Here is a 25,459-nt window from a genome sequence, read left to right as displayed (position 1 = left end):
ATTCTGCCTCTGAGAAGCACTGTACTAGACCCTAGAGGGTACATTGAGTTGAAGGTATGGGCTGTTACATGCCTGAAAGAAAGACTCAAAAGAGTTGGAAGCGGTGAATTCATTACAGAGAATCTCAATGATCCTCTCTGATGAATTGGCCATAAATATACAATGGGATGAGGGCAAGAAGAGATGGCAGGACTCGTGCCCAACCTGACTGCAAAATTTGGAGACCTTTTGAATTCCTGTGCCTTTCCCAATGTAGGCAGCAATGCCTGATGCTTTCCCATATTGAGAGAGTCATTCCTTTTCTCTTTGTTGTCTCTGAATAGATCATAATCCTGCATGGTGCATCAATTCTTCATGTCAATGGTCATATCACACAGCAGTCACCATAGCCAGTTGCTTTTCAGATCTGGATATTCTCAGCGATCCTCTCTTTCTGTCATAATTTCTCATTCAAAACTGAGAGAACCTTCTGATAAAGTCCAGTTCAAATCTGCCTTTTTACCAGCCTCCTCTGTAAAGGTTGGGACCTTCACGTTGTTTACATTGTTTGGATCTATTTGCATGCTGAGAGATTCACAAAGAGTATGGTTGTCACATAGACACAATTCCAACGTCCATCAAGTGTTTCACTTCCAGCCAGGCCTCCAAACCAATCAGCTGGGGAAAGAAATGGGAAGCATGCCCACGAGGAGCGTAAAGAATGCAGCAGACACCTGAAGTTTTTACATGGAACAGGGGGGGAAGGCAAATACTTCACTCAGCACCCAATTCCCATCTAGCAGAAAATGATTCAGAGGTAGGCTTCATATAACACACACACACACACACACACACACACACACACACACACACACGATGAAAGAAAATCCCTAGGTTTCAGAAAAGATCAAGGGATTGTCTACGATCACCAACACTGTACATGGGAAGGGAATTCGAATGGAGAACACCTCCTTCTCTTGAAATGACATACGTCATTCGGAAACAGAACTTAGGAAAGGAATGGATGATTGCCATCCACCAGTTTAGTTAATGTTGTCATTTCCTATCCTTCAGAGAAATAAGTCTTGCAAACATTACATTTTCAAAGCTGCTCCCTTTCTTGGGATTAAGTGGAGTGCCTAAAGTCCAGACATTGTCTACTTTTGGATGGATGTCTCTGTTTCATCCCTCATTCCATAACGCCATCGCGGTGCTAGGGTGAAAACCTTTTTCACAGGAGGAACCAGAGGATGATACGCATCAAGGGAAATGTTTGCTCGGCCATGTCTTCTTAAAGATATGAAAGCAGCCTCATAGGTACTGTTAGACCTCATGCTTCGTGAAGCAGATACCGTGTGCTAGGAGAAGTGGAAGAGAAGATGTCAGGACAAATGAGTGTGAGCCATATGTGCCATGTCCTCCCCATGCTACTGTCCATCTGCCATGAGTATATCAAAGGCAAAACAATTGTTTCCACTTAGGTTATGGTCTAAAGGACAGAGACTGGCAGCATTAGTAGAAGCAAACAGGAATGAAAGGGTCATGATAAGACAAGCAAAACTACAGGAAGGAATAAACAGGTAAATGTTGGTTGGAAAGGTTGAGTTTGCTAGGTAATCCACATAAGGCGAAGCAGACAGTGTTGTGTGGAGAACTTAGCATCCCTGATAACTCTTATTTCTCTACTGTTACAGGACAGAAAGCCAGAGATCGTCCTATTCTTTGTGCAGAAAAGGTAAGCACTGAGTCTCTGTCTTTGGACTCACTGATTTTTGCTAACACTGGGCATTTCTAAAAGTCAGCATCTTTGACTTCGTGACTGCTCAAACTCTAATTTCTAAGATGATACTCTCCTGACCATTATGTCTTTGGTCCTGCCCATATCCTCAAGTCTATCACTCTGTAGTCCTTTGACATATTAGGTCTCTTTGGGGAATGCCCCTCTCCAGCTGGTGAAAAGGTAAAGAAACATTGCCATCGACTGCATACGTATCAATTGACTGACCTCTTTTGTGTGAAGGGTATTCAAAACTGTCTGTTCAAACCACTGTCAGTTTCAATCCTTTGGAAGGATGGTACATGTAAGATGCTCACTTTTCAAGCACCTCATGATCCAAGGGTTTTTCACCTGACCTCCATTCACCCAGCACTTCTTTCCACCCCTTTGGGGCAGTCCTCTTCCTGAGAATTGCAACAGGGTCCACCCTTGAATGTAGCTTCTTAGCGCACCGAGAAGCGAGAGAAGTGTTGTGCTATTCTGACTTTAATTGGTGTGAATCAGAAATGTCTCCCTGTGAGGTTCACAACTCTTTTGTCAGATCTCCAGGTTCCTGGTGCATCTGAGCATGTCTGATTTCATGGAGAGCCTCTGCAAATAGCAGGTTGATCATATATGTTTGGCAGAAAGCATTTGATCTAAAATCTGAAAATTAAGAATGTGTGGAACCAATCTGGACTCCTATATAATAGTAACCAAATATGAAATTTGAAGGGGAACCTTTGCAGATTTTCCTGAAAATAAAAGTGCATGGTGTCCCAAGAGCCACAGAAACACAGAACACTCCATAACAAACATGAAATTGAATTTTAATTCATTGGTGATAGCTGCCTCTTTTTGTTGGTTCTGCTGCGTTTCCTCTCATGATAACAGTACGGTAAAGCCATGAAGTTGAGGTTGCTAGGATGAGAATTTCATGATGAAAGCAACCTGGAAACTTGTGGGAATAACTGCAATGTCCATAAAGGTAAACTGAGGAAAGAATTGTGTGGTAGACAGGGAGGAGGATAAGGCATAAGACAATGATGATGGTGTTCATATGATTGATGATGATGATGGATGAGGATGATGAGGATGATCATGATGATGATCATGATCATGATGATGATGATGATGGTGATGATAAGGAAGACACACTGAAGTTGCAGGAATATCAAACTATCAAAACCTTCCACCTTGACTAGATAATCAAGAAATCCAGTACCAGTTTTGCCCTTTGAAACATATGAAGTACACTCCTATATTTTTGGTGCATTTTATTTTATACTTTTCTTCTTTTTGTCCATGAAGCTAGTTGTCAAGATCAAATTCGACTCCTCAAAATTCTTGATGTGTTTATCTTTCTTTTTTGGTTCGTGTGGCACAGTAGAGTGTTGATATGTGTTGATGACAAATGGGCTCTAAAGTATAGGAGAAAATGTCTTTGTGATCTCATTGATGCTTGACCTCAGTTGAGATCCTGAGAAAGAAGCCTGCTGCACAATGCTGATCTTCCTCTTCAAAGCCAAAGAGTCTATCTCTCACTGCTTTCCAGTGTCACTGGGAATGCTCATGTGTCAAAAGCTGCCTTCTCTGGATCGATGATGACAACAGGTTTCTGAGGACGTTGATTGACTCACACATAACCCCTCTGAGGTCCAGAGAAGTGGCCATCTTGACCACCATGATGCTTCCAGAACATGGCTAGCACTCTTGCATTTTAATGGAAGACAGTTAGAGTGCAGACGGGCTTTGATCTCCTAAATTTTGAGAGATGAGCAGTTTGCTGTCTGCGACATCTGTCCAGCTCTTTGCGGCCATATTCTGCCTCTGAGAAGCACTGTACTAGACCCTAGAGGGTACATTGAGTTGAAGGTATGGGCTGTTACATGCCTGAAAGAAAGACTCAAAAGAGTTGGAAGCGGTGAATTCATTACAGAGAATCTCAATGATCCTCTCTGATGAATTGGCCATAAATATACAATGGGATGAGGGCAAGAAGAGATGGCAGGACTCGTGCCCACCCTGACTGCAAAATTTGGAGACCTTTTGAATTCCTGTGCCTTTCCCAATGTAGGCAGCAATGCCTGATGCTTTCCCATATTGAGAGAGTCATTCCTTTTCTCTTTGTTGTCTCTGAATAGATCATAATCCTGCATGGTGCATCAATTCTTCATGTCAATGGTCATATCACACAGCAGTCACCATAGCCAGTTGCTTTTCAGATCTGGATATTCTCAGCGATCCTCTCTTTCTGTCATAATTTCTCATTCAAAACTGAGAGAACCTTCTGATAAAGTCCAGTTCAAATCTGCCTTTTTACCAGCCTCCTCTGTAAAGGTTGGGACCTTCACGTTGTTTACATTGTTTGGATCTATTTGCATGCTGAGAGATTCACAAAGAGTATGGTTGTCACATAGACACAATTCCAACGTCCATCAAGTGTTTCACTTCCAACCAGGCCTCCAAACCAATCAGCTGGGGAAAGAAATGGGAAGCATGCCCACGAGGAGCGTAAAGAATGCAGCAGACACCTGAAGTTTTTACATGGAACAGGGGGGGAAGGCAAATACTTCACTCAGCACCCAATTCCCATCTAGCAGAAAATGATTCAGAGGTAGGCTTCATATAACACACACACACACACACACACACACACGATGAAAGAAAATCCCTAGGTTTCAGAAAAGATCAAGGGATTGTCTACGATCACCAACACTGTACATGGGAAGGGAATTCGAATGGAGAACACCTCCTTCTCTTGAAATGACATACGTCATTCGGAAACAGAACTTAGGAAAGGAATGGATGATTGCCATCCACCAGTTTAGTTAATGTTGTCATTTCCTATCCTTCAGAGAAATAAGTCTTGCAAACATTACATTTTCAAAGCTGCTCCCTTTCTTGGGCTTAAGTGGAGTGCCTAAAGTCCAGACATTGTCTACTTTTGGATGGATGTCTCTGTTTCATCCCTCATTCCATAACGCCATCGCGGTGCTAGGGTGAAAACCTTTTTCACAGGAGGAACCAGAGGATGATACGCATCAAGGGAAATGTTTGCTCGGCCATGTCTTCTTAAAGATATGAAAGCAGCCTCATAGGTACTGTTAGACCTCATGCTTCGTGAAGCAGATACCGTGTGCTAGGAGAAGTGGAAGAGAAGATGTCAGGACAAATGAGTGGGAGCCATATGTGCCATGTCCTCCCCATGCTACTGTCCATCTGCCACGAGTATATCAAAGGCAAAACAATTGTTTCCACTTAGGTTATGGTCTAAAGGACAGAGACTGGCAGCATTAGTAGAAGCAAACAGGAATGAAAGGGTCATGATAAGACAAGCAAAACTACAGGAAGGAATAAACAGGTAAATGTTGGTTGGAAAGGTTGAGTTTGCTAGGTACTCTGCATAAGGCGAAGCAGACAGTGTTGTGCGGAGAACTTAGCATCCCTGATAACTCTTATTTCTCTACTGTTACAGGACAGAAAGCCAGAGATCGTCCTATTCTTTGTGCAGAAAAGGTAAGCACTGAGTCTCTGTCTTTGGACTCACTGATTTTTGCTAACACTGGGCATTTCTAAAAGTCAGCATCTTTGACTTCGTGACTGCTCAAACTCTAATTTCTAAGATGATACTCTCCTGACCATTATGTCTTTGGTCCTGCCCATATCCTCAAGTCTATCACTCTGCAGTCCTTTGACATATTAGGTCTCTTTGGGGAATGCCCCTCTCCAGCTGGTGAAAAGGTAAAGAAACATTACCATCGACTGCATACGTATCAATTGACTGACCTCTTTTGTGTGAAGGGTATTCAAAACTGTCTGTTCAAACCACCGTCAGTTTCAATCCTTTGGGAGGATGGTACATGTAAGATGCTCACTTTTCAAGCACCTCATGATCCAAGGGTTTTTCACCTGACCTCCATTCACCCAGCACTTCTTTCCACCCCTTTGGGGCAGTCCTCTTCCTGAGAATTGCAACAGGGTCCACCCTTGAATGTAGCTTCTTAGCGCACCGAGAAGCGAGAGAAGTGTTGTGCTATTCTGACTTTAATTGGTGTGAATCAGAAATGTCTCCCTGTGAGGTTCACAACTCTTTTGTCAGATCTCCAGGTTCCTGGTGCATCTGAGCATGTCTGATTTCATGGAGAGCCTCTGCAAATAGCAGGTTGATCATATATGTTTGGCAGAAAGCATTTGATCTAAAATCTGAAAATTAAGAATGTGTGGAACCAATCTGGACTCCTATATAATAGTAACCTAATATGAAATTTGAAGGGGAACCTTTGCAGATTTTCCTGAAAATAAAAGTGCATGGTGTCCCAAGAGCCACAGAAACACAGAACACTCCATAACAAACATGAAATTGAATTTTAATTCATTGGTGATAGCTGCCTCTTTTTGTTGGTTCTGCTGCGTTTCCTCTCATGATAACAGTACGGTAAAGCCATGAAGTTGAGGTTGCTAGGATGAGAATTTCATGATGAAAGCAACCTGGAAACTTGTGGGAATAACTGCAATGTCCATAAAGGTAAACTGAGGAAAGAATTGTGTGGTAGACAGGGAGGAGGATAAGGCATAAGACAATGATGATGGTGTTCATATGATTGATGATGATGATGGATGAGGATGATGAGGATGATCATGATGATGATCATGATCATGATGATGATGATGATGGTGATGATAAGGAAGACACACTGAAGTTGCAGGAATATCAAACTATCAAAACCTTCCACCTTGACTAGATAATCAAGAAATCCAGTACCAGTTTTGCCCTTTGAAACATATGAAGTACACTCCTATATTTTTGGTGCATTTTATTTTATACTTTTCTTCTTTTTGTCCATGAAGCTAGTTGTCAAGATCAAATTCGACTCCTCAAAATTCTTGATGTGTTTATCTTTCTTTTTTGGTTCGTGTGGCACAGTAGAGTGTTGATATGTGTTGATGACAAATGGGCTCTAAAGTATAGGAGAAAATGTCTTTGTGATCTCATTGATGCTTGACCTCAGTTGAGATCCTGAGAAAGAAGCCTGCTGCACAATGCTGATCTTCCTCTTCAAAGCCAAAGAGTCTATCTCTCACTGCTTTCCAGTGTCACTGGGAATGCTCATGTGTCAAAAGCTGCCTTCTCTGGATCGATGATGACAACAGGTTTCTGAGGACGTTGATTGACTCACACATAACCCCTCTGAGGTCCAGAGAAGTGGCCATCTTGACCACCATGATGCTTCCAGAACATGGCTAGCACTCTTGCATTTTAAGGGAAGACAGTTAGAGTGCAGACGGGCTTTGATCTCCTAAATTTTGAGAGATGAGCAGTTTGCTGTCTGCGACATCTGTCCAGCTCTTTGCGGCCATATTCTGCCTCTGAGAAGCACTGTACTAGACCCTAGAGGGTACATTGAGTTGAAGGTATGGGCTGTTACATGCCTGAAAGAAAGACTCAAAAGAGTTGGAAGCGGTGAATTCATTACAGAGAATCTCAATGATCCTCTCTGATGAATTGGCCATAAATATACAATGGGATGAGGGCAAGAAGAGATGGCAGGACTCGTGCCCACCCTGACTGCAAAATTTGGAGACCTTTTGAATTCCTGTGCCTTTCCCAATGTAGGCAGCAATGCCTGATGCTTTCCCATATTGAGAGAGTCATTCCTTTTCTCTTTGTTGTCTCTGAATAGATCATAATCCTGCATGGTGCATCAATTCTTCATGTCAATGGTCATATCACACAGCAGTCACCATAGCCAGTTGCTTTTCAGATCTGGATATTCTCAGCGATCCTCTCTTTCTGTCATAATTTCTCATTCAAAACTGAGAGAACCTTCTGATAAAGTCCAGTTCAAATCTGCCTTTTTACCAGCCTCCTCTGTAAAGGTTGGGACCTTCACGTTGTTTACATTGTTTGGATCTATTTGCATGCTGAGAGATTCACAAAGAGTATGGTTGTCACATAGACACAATTCCAACGTCCATCAAGTGTTTCACTTCCAACCAGGCCTCCAAACCAATCAGCTGGGGAAAGAAATGGGAAGCATGCCCACGAGGAGCGTAAAGAATGCAGCAGACACCTGAAGTTTTTACATGGAACAGGGGGGGAAGGCAAATACTTCACTCAGCACCCAATTCCCATCTAGCAGAAAATGATTCAGAGGTAGGCTTCATATAACACACACACACACACACACACACACACGATGAAAGAAAATCCCTAGGTTTCAGAAAAGATCAAGGGATTGTCTACGATCACCAACACTGTACATGGGAAGGGAATTCGAATGGAGAACACCTCCTTCTCTTGAAATGACATACGTCATTCGGAAACAGAACTTAGGAAAGGAATGGATGATTGCCATCCACCAGTTTAGTTAATGTTGTCATTTCCTATCCTTCAGAGAAATAAGTCTTGCAAACATTACATTTTCAAAGCTGCTCCCTTTCTTGGGCTTAAGTGGAGTGCCTAAAGTCCAGACATTGTCTACTTTTGGATGGATGTCTCTGTTTCATCCCTCATTCCATAACGCCATCGCGGTGCTAGGGTGAAAACCTTTTTCACAGGAGGAACCAGAGGATGATACGCATCAAGGGAAATGTTTGCTCGGCCATGTCTTCTTAAAGATATGAAAGCAGCCTCATAGGTACTGTTAGACCTCATGCTTCGTGAAGCAGATACCGTGTGCTAGGAGAAGTGGAAGAGAAGATGTCAGGACAAATGAGTGGGAGCCATATGTGCCATGTCCTCCCCATGCTACTGTCCATCTGCCACGAGTATATCAAAGGCAAAACAATTGTTTCCACTTAGGTTATGGTCTAAAGGACAGAGACTGGCAGCATTAGTAGAAGCAAACAGGAATGAAAGGGTCATGATAAGACAAGCAAAACTACAGGAAGGAATAAACAGGTAAATGTTGGTTGGAAAGGTTGAGTTTGCTAGGTACTCTGCATAAGGCGAAGCAGACAGTGTTGTGCGGAGAACTTAGCATCCCTGATAACTCTTATTTCTCTACTGTTACAGGACAGAAAGCCAGAGATCGTCCTATTCTTTGTGCAGAAAAGGTAAGCACTGAGTCTCTGTCTTTGGACTCACTGATTTTTGCTAACACTGGGCATTTCTAAAAGTCAGCATCTTTGACTTCGTGACTGCTCAAACTCTAATTTCTAAGATGATACTCTCCTGACCATTATGTCTTTGGTCCTGCCCATATCCTCAAGTCTATCACTCTGCAGTCCTTTGACATATTAGGTCTCTTTGGGGAATGCCCCTCTCCAGCTGGTGAAAAGGTAAAGAAACATTACCATCGACTGCATACGTATCAATTGACTGACCTCTTTTGTGTGAAGGGTATTCAAAACTGTCTGTTCAAACCACCGTCAGTTTCAATCCTTTGGGAGGATGGTACATGTAAGATGCTCACTTTTCAAGCACCTCATGATCCAAGGGTTTTTCACCTGACCTCCATTCACCCAGCACTTCTTTCCACCCCTTTGGGGCAGTCCTCTTCCTGAGAATTGCAACAGGGTCCACCCTTGAATGTAGCTTCTTAGCGCACCGAGAAGCGAGAGAAGTGTTGTGCTATTCTGACTTTAATTGGTGTGAATCAGAAATGTCTCCCTGTGAGGTTCACAACTCTTTTGTCAGATCTCCAGGTTCCTGGTGCATCTGAGCATGTCTGATTTCATGGAGAGCCTCTGCAAATAGCAGGTTGATCATATATGTTTGGCAGAAAGCATTTGATCTAAAATCTGAAAATTAAGAATGTGTGGAACCAATCTGGACTCCTATATAATAGTAACCTAATATGAAATTTGAAGGGGAACCTTTGCAGATTTTCCTGAAAATAAAAGTGCATGGTGTCCCAAGAGCCACAGAAACACAGAACACTCCATAACAAACATGAAATTGAATTTTAATTCATTGGTGATAGCTGCCTCTTTTTGTTGGTTCTGCTGCGTTTCCTCTCATGATAACAGTACGGTAAAGCCATGAAGTTGAGGTTGCTAGGATGAGAATTTCATGATGAAAGCAACCTGGAAACTTGTGGGAATAACTGCAATGTCCATAAAGGTAAACTGAGGAAAGAATTGTGTGGTAGACAGGGAGGAGGATAAGGCATAAGACAATGATGATGGTGTTCATATGATTGATGATGATGATGGATGAGGATGATGAGGATGATCATGATGATGATCATGATCATGATGATGATGATGATGGTGATGATAAGGAAGACACACTGAAGTTGCAGGAATATCAAACTATCAAAACCTTCCACCTTGACTAGATAATCAAGAAATCCAGTACCAGTTTTGCCCTTTGAAACATATGAAGTACACTCCTATATTTTTGGTGCATTTTATTTTATACTTTTCTTCTTTTTGTCCATGAAGCTAGTTGTCAAGATCAAATTCGACTCCTCAAAATTCTTGATGTGTTTATCTTTCTTTTTTGGTTCGTGTGGCACAGTAGAGTGTTGATATGTGTTGATGACAAATGGGCTCTAAAGTATAGGAGAAAATGTCTTTGTGATCTCATTGATGCTTGACCTCAGTTGAGATCCTGAGAAAGAAGCCTGCTGCACAATGCTGATCTTCCTCTTCAAAGCCAAAGAGTCTATCTCTCACTGCTTTCCAGTGTCACTGGGAATGCTCATGTGTCAAAAGCTGCCTTCTCTGGATCGATGATGACAACAGGTTTCTGAGGACGTTGATTGACTCACACATAACCCCTCTGAGGTCCAGAGAAGTGGCCATCTTGACCACCATGATGCTTCCAGAACATGGCTAGCACTCTTGCATTTTAATGGAAGACAGTTAGAGTGCAGACGGGCTTTGATCTCCTAAATTTTGAGAGATGAGCAGTTTGCTGTCTGCGACATCTGTCCAGCTCTTTGCGGCCATATTCTGCCTCTGAGAAGCACTGTACTAGACCCTAGAGGGTACATTGAGTTGAAGGTATGGGCTGTTACATGCCTGAAAGAAAGACTCAAAAGAGTTGGAAGCGGTGAATTCATTACAGAGAATCTCAATGATCCTCTCTGATGAATTGGCCATAAATATACAATGGGATGAGGGCAAGAAGAGATGGCAGGACTCGTGCCCACCCTGACTGCAAAATTTGGAGACCTTTTGAATTCCTGTGCCTTTCCCAATGTAGGCAGCAATGCCTGATGCTTTCCCATATTGAGAGAGTCATTCCTTTTCTCTTTGTTGTCTCTGAATAGATCATAATCCTGCATGGTGCATCAATTCTTCATGTCAATGGTCATATCACACAGCAGTCACCATAGCCAGTTGCTTTTCAGATCTGGATATTCTCAGCGATCCTCTCTTTCTGTCATAATTTCTCATTCAAAACTGAGAGAACCTTCTGATAAAGTCCAGTTCAAATCTGCCTTTTTACCAGCCTCCTCTGTAAAGGTTGGGACCTTCACGTTGTTTACATTGTTTGGATCTATTTGCATGCTGAGAGATTCACAAAGAGTATGGTTGTCACATAGACACAATTCCAACGTCCATCAAGTGTTTCACTTCCAACCAGGCCTCCAAACCAATCAGCTGGGGAAAGAAATGGGAAGCATGCCCACGAGGAGCGTAAAGAATGCAGCAGACACCTGAAGTTTTTACATGGAACAGGGGGGGAAGGCAAATACTTCACTCAGCACCCAATTCCCATCTAGCAGAAAATGATTCAGAGGTAGGCTTCATATAACACACACACACACACACACACACACGATGAAAGAAAATCCCTAGGTTTCAGAAAAGATCAAGGGATTGTCTACGATCACCAACACTGTACATGGGAAGGGAATTCGAATGGAGAACACCTCCTTCTCTTGAAATGACATACGTCATTCGGAAACAGAACTTAGGAAAGGAATGGATGATTGCCATCCACCAGTTTAGTTAATGTTGTCATTTCCTATCCTTCAGAGAAATAAGTCTTGCAAACATTACATTTTCAAAGCTGCTCCCTTTCTTGGGATTAAGTGGAGTGCCTAAAGTCCAGACATTGTCTACTTTTGGATGGATGTCTCTGTTTCATCCCTCATTCCATAACGCCATCGCGGTGCTAGGGTGAAAACCTTTTTCACAGGAGGAACCAGAGGATGATACGCATCAAGGGAAATGTTTGCTCGGCCATGTCTTCTTAAAGATATGAAAGCAGCCTCATAGGTACTGTTAGACCTCATGCTTCGTGAAGCAGATACCGTGTGCTAGGAGAAGTGGAAGAGAAGATGTCAGGACAAATGAGTGGGTGCCATATGTGCCATGTCCTCCCCATGCTACTGTCCATCTGCCACGAGTATATCAAAGGCAAAACAATTGTTTCCACTTAGGTTATGGTCTAAAGGACAGAGACTGGCAGCGTTAGTAGAAGCAAACAGGAGTGAAAGGGTCATGATAAGACAAGCAAAACTACAGGAAGGAATAAACAGGTAAATGTTGGTTGGAAAGGTTGAGTTTGCTAGGTACTCCGCATAAGGCGAAGCAGACAGTGTTGTGCGGAGAACTTAGCATCCCTGATAACTCTTATTTCTCTACTGTTACAGGACAGAAAGCCAGAGATCGTCCTATTCTTTGTGCAGAAAAGGTAAGCACTGAGTCTCTGTCTTTGGACTCACTGATTTTTGCTAACACTGGGCATTTCTAAAAGTCAGCATCTTTGACTTCGTGACTGCTCAAACTCTAATTTCTAAGATGATACTCTCCTGACCATTATGTCTTTGGTCCTGCCCATATCCTCAAGTCTATCACTCTGCAGTCCTTTGACATATTAGGTCTCTTTGGGGAATGCCCCTCTCCAGCTGGTGAAAAGGTAAAGAAACATTGCCATCGACTGCATACGTATCAATTGACTGACCTCTTTTGTGTGAAGGGTATTCAAAACTGTCTGTTCAAACCACTGTCAGTTTCAATCCTTTGGAAGGATGGTACATGTAAGATGCTCACTTTTCAAGCACCTCATGATCCAAGGGTTTTTCACCTGACCTCCATTCACCCAGCACTTCTTTCCACCCCTTTGGGGCAGTCCTCTTCCTGAGAATTGCAACAGGGTCCACCCTTGAATGTAGCTTCTTAGCGCACCGAGAAGCGAGAGAAGTGTTGTGCTATTCTGACTTTAATTGGTGTGAATCAGAAATGTCTCCCTGTGAGGTTCACAACTCTTTTGTCAGATCTCCAGGTTCCTGGTGCATCTGAGCATGTCTGATTTCATGGAGAGCCTCTGCAAATAGCAGGTTGATCATATATGTTTGGCAGAAAGCATTTGATCTAAAATCTGAAAATTAAGAATGTGTGGAACCAATCTGGACTCCTATATAATAGTAACCTAATATGAAATTTGAAGGGGAACCTTTGCAGATTTTCCTGAAAATAAAAGTGCATGGTGTCCCAAGAGCCACAGAAACACAGAACACTCCATAACAAACATGAAATTGAATTTTTATTCATTGGTGATAGCTGCCTCTTTTTGTTGGTTCTGCTGCGTTTCCTCTCATGATAACAGTACGGTAAAGCCATGAAGTTGAGGTTGTTAGGATAAGAATTTCATGATGAAAGCAACCTGGAATTTGTGGGAATAACTGCAATGTCCATAAAGGTAAACTGAGGAAAGAATTGTGTGCTAGACAGGGAGGAGGATAAGGCATAAGACAATGATGATGGTGTTCATATGATTGATGATGATGATGGATGAGGATGATGAGGATGATCATGATGATGATCATGATGATGATGATGATGATGATGGTGATGATAAGGAAGACACACTGAAGTTGCAGGAATATCAAACTATCAAAACCTTCCACCTTGACTAGATAATCAAGAAATCCAGTACCAGTTTTGCCCTTTGAAACATATGAAGTACACTCCTATATTTTTGGTGCATTTTATTTTATACTTTTCTTCTTTTTGTCCATGAAGCTAGTTGTCAAGATCAAATTCGACTCCTCAAAATTCTTGATGTGTTTATCTTTCTTTTTTGGTTCGTGTGGCACAGTAGAGTGTTGATATGTGTTGATGACAAATGGGCTCTAAAGTATAGGAGAAAATGTCTTTGTGATCTCATTGATGCTTGACCTCAGTTGAGATCCTGAGAAAGAAGCCTGCTGCACAATGCTGATCTTCCTCTTCAAAGCCAAAGAGTCTATCTCTCACTGCTTTCCAGTGTCACTGGGAATGCTCATGTGTCAAAAGCTGCCTTCTCTGGATCGATGATGACAACAGGTTTCTGAGGACGTTGATTGACTCACACATAACCCCTCTGAGGTCCAGAGAAGTGGCCATCTTGACCACCATGATGCTTCCAGAACATGGCTAGCACTCTTGCATTTTAAGGGAAGACAGTTAGAGTGCAGACGGGCTTTGATCTCCTAAATTTTGAGAGATGAGCAGTTTGCTGTCTGCGCCATCTCTCCAGCTCTTTGCGGCCATATTCTGCCTCTGAGAAGCACTGTACTAGACCCTAGAGGGTACATTGAGTTGAAGGTATGGGCTGTTACATGCCTGAAAGAAAGACTCAAAAGAGTTGGAAGCGGTGAATTCATTACAGAGAATCTCAATGATCCTCTCTGATGAATTGGCCATAAATATACAATGGGATGAGGGCAAGAAGAGATGGCAGGACTCGTGCCCACCCTGACTGCAAAATTTGGAGACCTTTTGAATTCCTGTGCCTTTCCCAATGTAGGCAGCAATGCCTGATGCTTTCCCATATTGAGAGAGTCATTCCTTTTCTCTTTGTTGTCTCTGAATAGATCATAATCCTGCATGGTGCATCAATTCTTCATGTCAATGGTCATATCACACAGCAGTCACCATAGCCAGTTGCTTTTCAGATCTGGATATTCTCAGCGATCCTCTCTTTCTGTCATAATTTCTCATTCAAAACTGAGAGAACCTTCTGATAAAGTCCAGTTCAAATCTGCCTTTTTACCAGCCTCCTCTGTAAAGGTTGGGACCTTCACGTTGTTTACATTGTTTGGATCTATTTGCATGCTGAGAGATTCACAAAGAGTATGGTTGTCACATAGACACAATTCCAACGTCCATCAAGTGTTTCACTTCCAGCCAGGCCTCCAAACCAATCAGCTGGGGAAACAAATGGGAAGTATGCCCACGAGGAGCATAAAGAATGCAGCAGACACCTGAAGTTTTTACATGGAACAGGGGGGGAAGGCAAATACTTCACTCAGCACCCAATTCCCATCTAGCAGAAAATGATTCAGAGGTAGGCTTCATATAACACACACACACACACACACACACACACACACACACACACACACACGATGAAAGAAAATCCCTAGGTTTCAGAAAAGATCAAGGGATTGTCTACGATCACCAACACTGTACATGGGAAGGGAATTCGAATGGAGAACACCTCCTTCTCTTGAAATGACATACGTCATTCGGAAACAGAACTTAGGAAAGGAATGGATGATTGCCATCCACCAGTTTAGTTAATGTTGTCATTTCCTATCCTTCAGAGAAATAAGTCTTGCAAACATTACATTTTCAAAGCTGCTCCCTTTCTTGGGCTTAAGTGGAGTGCCTAAAGTCCAGACATTGTCTACTTTTGGATGGATGTCTCTGTTTCATCCCTCATTCCATAACGCCATCGCGGTGCTAGGGTGAAAACCTTTTTCACAGGAGGAACCAGAGGATGATACGCATCAAGGGAAATGTTTGCTCGGCCATGTCTTCTTAAAGATATGAAAGCAGCCTCATAGGTACTGTTAGACCTCATGCTTCGTGAAGCAGATACCGTGTGCTAGGAGAAGTGGAAGAGAAGATGTCAGGACAAATGAGTGGGAGCCATATGTGCCATGTCCTCCCCATGCTACTGTCCATCTGCCACGAGTATATCAAAGGCAAAACAATTGTTTCCACTTAGGTTATGGTCTAAAGGACAGAGATTGGCAGCATTAGTAGAAGCAAACAGGAATGAAAGGGTCATGATAAGACAAGCAAAACTACAGGAAGGAATAAACAGGTAAATGTTGGTTGGAAAGGTTGAGTTTGCTAGGTACTCCGCATAAGGCGAAGCAGACAGTGTTGTGCGGAGAACTTAGCATCCCTGATAACTCTTATTTCTCTACTGTTACAGGACAGAAAGCCAGAGATCGTCCTATTCTTTGTGCAGAAAAGGTAAGCACTGAGTCTCTGTCTTTGGACTCACTGATTTTTGCTAACACTGGGCATTTCTAAAAGTCAGCATCTTTGACTTCGTGACTGCTCAAACTCTAATTTCTAAGATGATACTCTCCTGACCATTATGTCTTTGGTCCTGCCCATATCCTCAAGTCTATCACTCTGCAGTCCTTTGACATATTAGGTCTCTTTGGGGAATGCCCCTCTCCAGCTGGTGAAAAGGTAAAGAAACATTACCATCGACTGCATACATATCAATTGACTGACCTCTTTTGTGTGAAGGGTATTCAAAACTGTCTGTTCAAACCACCGTCAGTTTCAATCCTTTGGAAGGATGGTACATGTAAGATGCTCACTTTTCAAGCACCTCATGATCCAAGGGTTTTTCACCTGACCTCCGTTCACCCAGCACTTCTTTCCACCCCTTTGTGGCAGTCCTCTTCCTGAGAATTGCAACAGGGTCCACCCTTGAATGTAGCTTCTTAGCGCACCGAGAAGCGAGAGAAGTGTTGTGCTATTCTGACTTTAATTGGTGTGAATCAGAAATGTCTCCCTGTGAGGTTCACAACTCTTTTGTCAGATCTCCAGGTTCCTGGTGCATCTGAGCATGTCTGATTTCATGGAGAGCCTCTGCAAATAGCAGGTTGATCATATATGTTTGGCAGAAAGCATTTGATCTAATATCTGAAAATTAAGAATGTGTGGAACCAATCTGGACTCCTATATAATAGTAACCTAATATGAAATTTGAAGGGGAACCTTTGCAGATTTTCCTGAAAATAAAAGTGCATGGTGTCCCAAGAGACACAGAAACACAGAACACTCCATAACAAACATGAAATTGAATTTTAATTCATTGGTGATAGCTGCCTCTTTTTGTTGGTTCTGCTGCGTTTCCTCTCATGATAACAGTACGGTAAAGCCATGAAGTTGAGGTTGTTAGGATAAGAATTTCATGATGAAAGCAACCTGGAAACTTGTGGGAATAACTGCAATGTCCATAAAGGTAAACTGAGGAAAGAATTGTGTGGTAGACAGGGAGGAGGATAAGGCATAAGACAATGATGATGGTGTTCATATCATTGATGATGATGATGGATGAGGATGATGAGGATGATCATGATGATGATCATGATGATGATGATGATGATGATGGTGATGATAAGGAAGACACACTGAAGTTGCAGGAATATAAAACTATCAAAACCTTCCACCTTGACTAGATAATCAAGAAATCCAGTACCAGTTTTGCCCTTTGAAACATATGAAGTACACTCCTATATTTTTGGTGCATTTTATTTTATACTTTTCTTCTTTTTGTCCATGAAGCTAGTTGTCAAGATCAAATTCGACTCCTCAAAATTCTTGATGTGTTTATCTTTCTTTTTTGGTTCGTGTGGCACAGTAGAGTGTTGATATGTGTTGATGACAAATGGGCTCTAAAGTATAGGAGAAAATGTCTTTGTGATCTCATTGATGCTTGACCTCAGTTGAGATCCTGAGAAAGAAGCCTGCTGCACAATGCTGATCTTCCTCTTCAAAGCCAAAGAGTCTATCTCTCACTGCTTTCCAGTGTCACTGGGAATGCTCATGTGTCAAAAGCTGCCTTCTCTGGATCGATGATGACAACAGGTTTCTGAGGACGTTGATTGACTCACACATAACCCCTCTGAGGTCCAGAGAAGTGGCCATCTTGACCACCATGATGCTTCCAGAACATGGCTAGCACTCTTGCATTTTAATGGAAGACAGTTAGAGTGCAGACGGGCTTTGATCTCCTAAATTTTGAGAGATGAGCAGTTTGCAGTCTGCGACATCTGTCCAGCTCTTTGCGGCCATATTCTGCCTCTGAGAAGCACTGTACTAGACCCTAGAGGGTACATTGAGTTGAAGGTATGGGCTGTTACATGCCTGAAAGAAAGACTCAAAAGAGTTGGAAGCGGTGAATTCATTACAGAGAATCTCAATGATCCTCTCTGATGAATTGGCCATAAATATACAATGGGATGAGGGCAAGAAGAGATGGCAGGACTCGTGCCCACCCTGACTGCAAAATTTGGAGACCTTTTGAATTCCTGTGCCTTTCCCAATGTAGGCAGCAATGCCTGATGCTTTCCCATATTGAGAGAGTCATTCCTTTTCTCTTTGTTGTCTCTGAATAGATCATAATCCTGCATGGTGCATCAATTCTTCATGTCAATGGTCATATCACACAGCAGTCACCATAGCCAGTTGCTTTTCAGATCTGGATATTCTCAGCGATCCTCTCTTTCTGTCATAATTTCTCATTCAAAACTGAGAGAACCTTCTGATAAAGTCCAGTTCAAATCTGCCTTTTTACCAGCCTCCTCTGTAAAGGTTGGGACCTTCACGTTGTTTACATTGTTTGGATCTATTTGCATGCTGAGAGATTCACAAAGAGTATGGTTGTCACATAGACACAATTCCAACGTCCATCAAGTGTTTCACTTCCAGCCAGGCCTCCAAACCAATCAGCTGGGGAAAGAAATGGGAAGCATGCCCACGAGGTGTGTAAAGAATGCAGCAGACACCTGAAGTTTTTACATGGAACAGGGGGAGGAAGGCAAATACTTCACTCAGCAACCAATTCCCATCTAGCAGAAAATGATTCAGAGGTAGGCTTCATATAACACACACACACACACACACACACACACACACGATGAAAGAAAATCCCTAGGTTTCAGAAAAGATCAAGGGATTGTCTACGATCACCAACACTGTACATGGGAAGGGAATTCGAATGGAGAACACCTCCTTCTCTTGAAATGACATACGTCATTCGGAAACAGAACTTAGGAAAGGAATGGATGATTGCCATCCACCAGTTTAGTTAATGTTGTCATTTCCTATCCTTCAGAGAAATAAGTCTTGCAAACATTACATTTTCAAAGCTGCTCCCTTTCTTGGGATTAAGTGGAGTGCCTAAAGTCCAGACATTGTCTACTTTTGGATGGATGTCTCTGTTTCATCCCTCATTCCATAACGCCATCGCGGTGCTAGGGTGAAAACCTTTTTCACAGGAGGAACCAGAGGATGATACGCATCAAGGGAAATGTTTGCTCGGCCATGTCTTCTTAAAGATATGAAAGCAGCCTCATAGGTACTGTTAGACCTCATGCTTCGTGAAGCAGATACCGTGTGCTAGGAGAAGTGGAAGAGAAGATGTCAGGACAAATGAGTGGGTGCCATATGTGCCATGTCCTCCCCATGCTACTGTCCATCTGCCACGAGTATATCAAAGGCAAAACAATTGTTTCCACTTAGGTTATGGTCTAAAGGACAGAGATTGGCAGCATTAGTAGAAGCAAACAGGAATGAAAGGGTCATGATAAGACAAGCAAAACTACAGGAAGGAATAAACAGGTAAATGTTGGTTGGAAAGGTTGAGTTTGCTAGGTACTCTGCATAAGGCGAAGCAGACAGTGTTGTGCGGAGAACTTAGCATCCCTGATAACTCTTATTTCTCTACTGTTACAGGACAGAAAGCCAGAGATCGTCCTATTCTTTGTGCAGAAAAGGTAAGCACTGAGTCTCTGTCTTTGGACTCACTGATTTTTGCTAACACTGGGCATTTCTAAAAGTCAGCAGCTTTGACTTCGTGACTGCTCAAACTCTAATTTCTAAGATGATACTCTCCTGAAGATTACGTCTTTGGTCCTGCCCATATCCTCAAGTCTATCACTCTGCAGTCCTTTGACATATTAGGTCTCTTTGGGGAATGCCCCTCTCCAGCTGGTGAAAAGGTAAAGAAACATTACCATCGACTGCATACGTATCAATTGACTGACCTCTTTTGTGTGAAGGGTATTCAAAACTGTCTGTTCAAACCACCGTCAGTTTCAATCCTTTGGAAGGATGGTACATGTAAGATGCTCACTTTTCAAGCACCTCATGATCCAAGGGTTTTTCACCTGACCTCCATTCACCCAGCACTTCTTTCCACCCCTTTGGGGCAGTCCTCTTCCTGAGAATTGCAACAGGGTCCACCCTTGAATGTAGCTTCTTAGCGCACCGAGAAGCGAGAGAAGTGTTGTGCTATTCTGACTTTAATTGGTGTGAATCAGAAATGTCTCCCTGTGAGGTTCACAACTCTTTTGTCAGATCTCCAGGTTCCTGGTGCATCTGAGCATGTCTGATTTCATGGAGAGCCTCTGCAAATAGCAGGTTGATCATATATGTTTGGCAGAAAGCATTTGATCTAAAATCTGAAAATTAAGAATGTGTGGAACCAATCTGGACTCCTATATAATAGTAACCTAATATGAAATTTGAAGGGGAACCTTTGCAGATTTTCCTGAAAATAAAAGTGCATGGTGTCCCAAGAGACACAGAAACACAGAACACTCCATAACAAACATGAAATTGAATTTTAATTCATTGGTGATAGCTGCCTCTTTTTGTTGGTTCTGCTGCGTTTCCTCTCATGATAACAGTACGGTAAAGCCATGAAGTTGAGGTTGTTAGGATAAGAATTTCATGATGAAAGCAACCTGGAAACTTGTGGGAATAACTGCAATGTCCATAAAGGTAAACTGAGGAAAGAATTGTGTGGTAGACAGGGAGGAGGATAAGGCATAAGACAATGATGATGGTGTTCATATGATTGATGATGATGATGGATGAGGATGATGAGGATGATCATGATGATGATCATGATCATGATTATGATGATGATAGTGATAATAAGGAAGACACACTGAAGTTGCAGGAATATAAAACTATCAAAACCTTCCACCTTGACTAGATAATCAAGAAATCCAGTACCAGTTTTGCCCTTTGAAACATATGAAGTACACTCCTATATTTTTGGTGCATTTTATTTTATACTTTTCTTCTTTTTGTCCATGAAGCTAGTTGTCAAGATCAAATTCGACTCCTCAAAATTCTTGATGTGTTTATCTTTCTTTTTTGGTTCGTGTGGCACAGTAGAGTGTTGATATGTGTTGATGACAAATGGGCTCTAAAGTATAGGAGAAAATGTCTTTGTGATCTCATTGATGCTTGACCTCAGTTGAGATCCTGAGAAAGAAGCCTGCTGCACAATGCTGATCTTCCTCTTCAAAGCCAAAGAGTCTATCTCTCACTGCTTTCCAGTGTCACTGGGAATGCTCATGTGTCAAAAGCTGCCTTCTCTGGATCGATGATGACAACAGGTTTCTGAGGACGTTGATTGACTCACACATAACCCCTCTGAGGTCCAGAGAAGTGGCCATCTTGACCACCATGATGCTTCCAGAACATGGCTAACACTCTTGCATTTTAATGGAAGACAGAGTGCAGACGGGCTTTGATCTCCTAAATTTTGAGAGATGAGCAGTTTGCAGTCTGCGACATCTGTCCAGCTCTTTGCGGCCATATTCTGCCTCTGAGAAGCACTGTACTAGACCCTAGAGGGTACATTGAGTTGAAGGTATGGGCTGTTACATGCCTGAAAGAAAGACTCAAAAGAGTTGAAAGCGGTGAATTCATTACAGAGAATCTCAATGATCCTCTCTGATGAATTGGCCATAAATATACAATGGGATGAGGGCAAGAAGAGATGGCAGGACTCGTGCCCACCCTGACTGCAAAATTTGGAGACCTTTTGAATTCCTGTGCCTTTCCCAATGTAGGCAGCAATGCCTGATGCTTTCCCATATTGAGAGAGTCATTCCTTTTCTCTTTGTTGTCTCTGAATAGATCATAATCCTGCATGGTGCATCAATTCTTCATGTCAATGGTCATATCACACAGCAGTCACCATAGCCAGTTGCTTTTCAGATCTGGATATTCTCAGCGATCCTCTCTTTCTGTCATAATTTCTCATTCAAAACTGAGAGAACCTTCTGATAAAGTCCAGTTCAAATCTGCCTTTTTACCAGCCTCCTCTGTAAAGGTTGGGACCTTCACGTTGTTTACATTGTTTGGATCTATTTGCATGCTGAGAGATTCACAAAGGGTATGGTTGTCACATAGACACAATTCCAACGTCCATCAAGTGTTTCAGTTCCAACCAGGCCTCCAAACCAATCAGCTGGGGAAAGAAATGGGAAGCATGCCCACGAGGAGCGTAAAGAATGCAGCAGACACCTGAAGTTTTTACATGGAACAGGGGGGGAAGGCAAATACTTCACTCAGCACCCAATTCCCATCTAGCAGAAAATGATTCAGAGGTAGGCTTCATATAACACACACACACACACACACACACACACACACACGATGAAAGAAAATCCCTAGGTTTCAGAAAAGATCAAGGGATTGTCTACGATCACCAACACTGTACATGGGAAGGGAATTCGAATGGAGAACACCTCCTTCTCTTGAAATGACATACGTCATTCGGAAACAGAACTTAGGAAAGGAATGGATGATTGCCATCCACCAGTTTAGTTAATGTTGTCATTTCCTATCCTTCAGAGAAATAAGTCTTGCAAACATTACATTTTCAAAGCTGCTCCCTTTCTTGGGCTTAAGTGGAGTGCCTAAAGTCCAGACATTGTCTACTTTTGGATGGATGTCTCTGTTTCATCCCTCATTCCATAACGCCATCGCGGTGCTAGGGTGAAAACCTTTTTCACAGGAGGAACCAGAGGATGATACGCATCAAGGGAAATGTTTGCTCGGCCATGTCTTCTTAAAGATATGAAAGCAGCCTCATAGGTACTGTTAGACCTCATGCTTCGTGAAGCAGATACCGTGTGCTAGGAGAAGTGGAAGAGAAGATGTCAGGACAAATGAGTGGGAGCCATATGTGCCATGTCCTCCCCATGCTACTGTCCATCTGCCACGAGTATATCAAAGGCAAAACAATTGTTTCCACTTAGGTTATGGTCTAAAGGACAGAGACTGGCAGCATTAGTAGAAGCAAACAGGAATGAAAGGGTCATGATAAGACAAGCAAAACTACAGGAAGGAATAAACAGGTAAATGTTGGTTGGAAAGGTTGAGTTTGCTAGGTACTCCACATAAGGCAAAGCAGACAGTGTTGTGCGGAGAACTTAGCATCCCTGATAACTCTTATTTCTCTACTGTTACAGGACAGAAAGCCAGAGATCGTCCTATTCTTTGTGCAGAAAAGGTAAGCACTGAGTCTCTGTCTTTGGACTCACTGATTTTTGCTAACACTGGGCATTTCTAAAAGTCAGCATCTTTGACTTCGTGACTGCTCAAACTCTAATTTCTAAGATGATACTCTCCTGACCATTATGTCTTTGGTCCTGCCCATATCCTCAAGTCTATCACTCTGCAGTCCTTTGACATATTAGGTCTCTTTGGGGAATGCCCCTCTCCAGCTGGTGAAAAGGTAAAGAAACATTGCCATCGACTGCATACGTATCAATTGACTGACCTCTTTTGTGTGAAGGGTATTCAAAACTGTCTGTTCAAACCACCGTCAGTTTCAATCCTTTGGAAGGATGGTACATGTAAGATGCTCACTTTTCAAGCACCTCATGATCCAAGGGTTTTTCACCTGACCTCCATTCACCCAGCACTTCTTTCCACCCCTTTGGGGCAGTCCTCTTCCTGAGAATTGCAACAGGGTCCACCCTTGAATGTAGCTTCTTAGCGCACCGAGAAGCGAGAGAAGTGTTGTGCTATTCTGACTTTAATTGGTGTGAATCAGAAATGTCTCCCTGTGAGGTTCACAACTCTTTTGTCAGATCTCCAGGTTCCTGGTGCATCTGAGCATGTCTGATTTCATGGAGAGCCTCTGCAAATAGCAGGTTGATCATATATGTTTGGCAGAAAGCATTTGATCTAAAATCTGAAAAATAAGAATGTGTGGAACCAATCTGGACTCCTATATAATAGTAACCTAATATGAAATTTGAAGGGGAACCTTTGCAGATTTTCCTGAAAATAAAAGTGCATGGTGTCCCAAGAGACACAGACACACAGAACACTCCATAACAAACATGAAATTGAATTTTAATTCATTGGTGATAGCTGCCTCTTTTTGTTGGTTCTGCTGCGTTTCCTCTCATGATAACAGTACGGTAAAGCCATGAAGTTGAGGTTGTTAGGATAAGAATTTCATGATGAAAGCAACCTGGAAACTTGTGGGAATAACTGCAATGTCCATAAAGGTAAACTGAGGAAAGAATTGTGTGGTAGACAGGGAGGAGGATAAGGCATAAGACAATGATGATGGTGTTCATATGATTGATGATGATGATGGATGAGGATGAGGATGATGAGGATGATCATGATGATGATCATGATCATGATGATGATGATGATGGTGATGATAAGGAAGACACACTGAAGTTGCAGGAATATAAAACTATCAAAACCTTCCACCTTGACTAGATAATCAAGAAATCCAGTACCAGTTTTGCCCTTTGAAACATATGAAGTACACTCCTATATTTTTGGTGCATTTTATTTTATACTTTTCTTCTTTTTGTCCATGAAGCTAGTTGTCAAGATCAAATTCGACTCCTCAAAATTCTTGATGTGTTTATCTTTCTTTTTTGGTTCGTGTGGCACAGTAGAGTGTTGATATGTGTTGATGACAAATGGGCTCTAAAGTATAGGAGAAAATGTCTTTGTGATCTCATTGATGCTTGACCTCAGTTGAGATCCTGAGAAAGAAGCCTGCTGCACAATGCTGATCTTCCTCTTCAAAGCCAAAGAGTCTATCTCTCACTGCTTTCCAGTGTCACTGGGAATGCTCATGTGTCAAAAGCTGCCTTCTCTGGATCGATGATGACAACAGGTTTCTGAGGACGTTGATTGACTCACACATAACCCCTCTGAGGTCCAGAGAAGTGGCCATCTTGACCACCATGATGCTTCCAGAACATGGCTAGCACTCTTGCATTTTAATGGAAGACAGTTAGAGTGCAGACGGGCTTTGATCTCCTAAATTTTGAGAGATGAGCAGTTTGCTGTCTGTGCCATCTCTCCAGCTCTTTGCGGCCATATTCTGCCTCTGAGAAGCACTGTACTAGACCCTAGAGGGTACATTGAGTTGAAGGTATGGGCTGTTACATGCCTGAAAGAAAGACTCAAAAGAGTTGGAAGCGGTGAATTCATTACAGAGAATCTCAATGATCCTCTCTGATGAATTGGCCATAAATATACAATGGGATGAGGGCAAGAAGAGATGGCAGGACTCGTGCCCACCCTGACTGCAAAATTTGGAGACCTTTTGAATTCCTGTGCCTTTCCCAATGTAGGCAGCAATGCCTGATGCTTTCCCATATTGAGAGAGTCATTCCTTTTCTCTTTGTTGTCTCTGAATAGATCATAATCCTGCATGGTGCATCAATTCTTCATGTCAATGGTCATATCACACAGCAGTCACCATAGCCAGTTGCTTTTCAGATCTGGATATTCTCAGCGATCCTCTCTTTCTGTCATAATTTCTCATTCAAAACTGAGAGAACCTTCTGATAAAGTCCAGTTCAAATCTGCCTTTTTACCAGTCTCCTCTGTAAAGGTTGGGACCTTCACGTTGTTTACATTGTTTGGATCTATTTGCATGCTGAGAGATTCACAAAGAGTATGGTTGTCACATAGACACAATTCCAACGTCCATCAAGTGTTTCACTTCCA

At 42.4% G+C, this 25,459-nt stretch overlaps 7 non-coding genes across 7 annotated transcripts; all 7 read left to right on the top strand.

Annotated features, from left to right (window-relative positions):
- The first annotated feature begins 3,330 nt into the window (after positions 1-3,330).
- Positions 3,331-3,395, top strand: LOC148118046 (small nucleolar RNA SNORD109A). The gene has a single exon (XR_015736545.1). It is a non-coding gene; the product is annotated as a small nucleolar RNA SNORD109A (small nucleolar RNA).
- Positions 3,396-6,870: 3,475 nt separating this feature from the next.
- LOC148118045 (small nucleolar RNA SNORD109A) lies at positions 6,871-6,935 on the top strand. The gene has a single exon (XR_015736544.1). It is a non-coding gene; the product is annotated as a small nucleolar RNA SNORD109A (small nucleolar RNA).
- Positions 6,936-10,410: 3,475 nt separating this feature from the next.
- Positions 10,411-10,475, top strand: LOC148118044 (small nucleolar RNA SNORD109A). Its single transcript, XR_015736543.1, has one exon. It is a non-coding gene; the product is annotated as a small nucleolar RNA SNORD109A (small nucleolar RNA).
- Positions 10,476-13,947: 3,472 nt separating this feature from the next.
- On the top strand, positions 13,948-14,012 carry LOC148118043 (small nucleolar RNA SNORD109A). Its single transcript, XR_015736542.1, has one exon. It is a non-coding gene; the product is annotated as a small nucleolar RNA SNORD109A (small nucleolar RNA).
- Positions 14,013-17,505: 3,493 nt separating this feature from the next.
- On the top strand, positions 17,506-17,570 carry LOC148118042 (small nucleolar RNA SNORD109A). The gene has a single exon (XR_015736541.1). It is a non-coding gene; the product is annotated as a small nucleolar RNA SNORD109A (small nucleolar RNA).
- A 3,480-nt stretch (positions 17,571-21,050) lies between these two features.
- LOC148118041 (small nucleolar RNA SNORD109A) lies at positions 21,051-21,115 on the top strand. Its single transcript, XR_015736540.1, has one exon. It is a non-coding gene; the product is annotated as a small nucleolar RNA SNORD109A (small nucleolar RNA).
- A 3,483-nt stretch (positions 21,116-24,598) lies between these two features.
- LOC148118040 (small nucleolar RNA SNORD109A) lies at positions 24,599-24,663 on the top strand. Its single transcript, XR_015736539.1, has one exon. It is a non-coding gene; the product is annotated as a small nucleolar RNA SNORD109A (small nucleolar RNA).
- The last annotated feature ends 796 nt before the right edge of the window (positions 24,664-25,459 follow it).

The sequence above is a fragment of the Myodes glareolus genome, chromosome 24, assembly GCF_982192425.1.
Source record: "Myodes glareolus chromosome 24, mMyoGla1.1, whole genome shotgun sequence".
In the NCBI taxonomy this organism is placed as follows: Eukaryota; Metazoa; Chordata; class Mammalia; order Rodentia; family Cricetidae; genus Myodes; species Myodes glareolus.
This window is presented reverse-complemented; position numbering and strand designations above follow the sequence as displayed.